Source organism: Scyliorhinus torazame, chromosome 24, assembly GCF_047496885.1.
Source record: "Scyliorhinus torazame isolate Kashiwa2021f chromosome 24, sScyTor2.1, whole genome shotgun sequence".
Lineage (NCBI taxonomy): Eukaryota > Metazoa > Chordata > Chondrichthyes > Carcharhiniformes > Scyliorhinidae > Scyliorhinus > Scyliorhinus torazame.
In genome coordinates this window covers 32,862,011-32,863,551 of record NC_092730.1, presented here as the reverse complement: position 1 = coordinate 32,863,551, position 1,541 = coordinate 32,862,011, and the positions used below count along the sequence as shown (strand labels likewise).

At 45.8% G+C, this 1,541-nt stretch overlaps 1 non-coding gene across 1 annotated transcript; it reads right to left on the bottom strand.

Moving 5' to 3' along the window:
* Positions 1–1,032: 1,032 nt before the first annotated feature.
* Positions 1,033–1,124, bottom strand: trnar-ucu (transfer RNA arginine (anticodon UCU)). The gene is given in 2 exon segments: positions 1,033–1,068; positions 1,088–1,124. It is a non-coding gene; the product is annotated as a tRNA-Arg (tRNA).
* Between the last annotated feature and the right edge of the window lie 417 nt (positions 1,125–1,541).

The following is a 1,541-nucleotide window of genomic DNA, read 5'->3' as shown; positions in this document are numbered from 1 at the left end:
TCATAGATTATCATCGAATTTACAGTGCAGAAGGAGGCCATTCGCCCCCATCGGTATTTGCTGCCACAATTTGGTCTCATCTACTTCAACAGGTCAGATAACAGACTGTGACCGCTTTGATAAATCTCTGTTCAATCCACAATCATGACTTTGCGTTTCCTGCCACTTGTCATTTCAATTCTCCACCTCTCCCACTCTCACCTTTCTGTCGTTGGTCATCCGTGTTCCAATGGAGATTAACGGAAACTCGAGTAAAACCACCTCAACATTTAAGTAGCCACCCACAGAACTCCGTCCTCAACATCGAGCTCAGTAATTTTAGATTATGTTTTGTTTGGTGTGTTTCTTGCCCGTCCCTTTTTTTTTGCTTCTAATTGCATTCATTCATTTTGCACTTGGACGGCGGAGAGACAGCTGGAGATTTTTCTAGAATGAATTGTAGAGCTCAAGGCTCAGACAGCTGAAGACACGACCGCCATTGATGGAACAATGAAAAGTGCAAATGACAAGAGGACACGGAAAGAGAAAGGTCTGGGAATGGAACCGGAACTCCAGTGAGAAATCTCCCCCTGAACCGCTAATGTTCACACGGCCGCTCATTCCACGTGTCCAGTCGGAAACCTGTCTGAAGGAACATGCAGTCTGACAGAGCGCCTGTGATAATCCTCCACTGTCTGATCTAAAGCTGCAACATGAGCTGTTCATCACAGCTGTGATAAACGTGTTGGTGTGAGCATTCAGTGGTGTCGATTCACATCATCCTTGTTTGGAGCTGCCTGTGAGGAACAAACTGCCCGCTGATATATCTGCCCGGTTTGCAATCTGTCTGAGGAGGGAACAGACTGACTCTGGTCAGCAGCTTGCAAAGATTTTATTTTTGTCCAGAATGGGATTTCTTCTGTGACGTTGCTCTGATGGGAAAGGGGAGAGTGACTGGAGTCGCCTTTCAGAAGGAAGTTCGGGGCGGCAGTTTCACTCACCTGGGGACATTGATAAACCTGTTGCTGATGTATTCAAACCTTGCCTAAAAACCGACTCTGGTGGGACTCGAACCCACAACCTTTGAATGTCTCATCACGACAGCGACTAGAAGTCCAACGCGCTATCCGTTGCGCCACAGAGCCACATCCGCAGCGCTTTCCCATCCCCATATGAGGATTTCTGTAGTTGTCCAACAGGCAGTTCAAAAGTTCAGTAATTCGCACAGTGACGACATTTCAAAACTACTTCATTGTCTGGGAATGTTTTGGGCCGCCCTGTGGTTGTGAAAAGCGCTACAGAAATTCTAGTAAAACTCCGAAAGGACACAGCCAGGTTGGTGCAAAGGGAGGACATGTAGCAGACAAAGAATGAGGCGATTTATTTTTGTAGGAAGAACAGAAGTAGACAATATAAAATCAAGTGTCTATTTACAAAAAAGAGTGCAGGAACAGCGGGACATGTGTCCAAATCATTGAAGGTGACAGGGCAGGCTGTAAGAGTCGTTTATAAATAAAACAGTGTCATGACTTTATTAATAGCGGCACAGAGTACAAGATGAC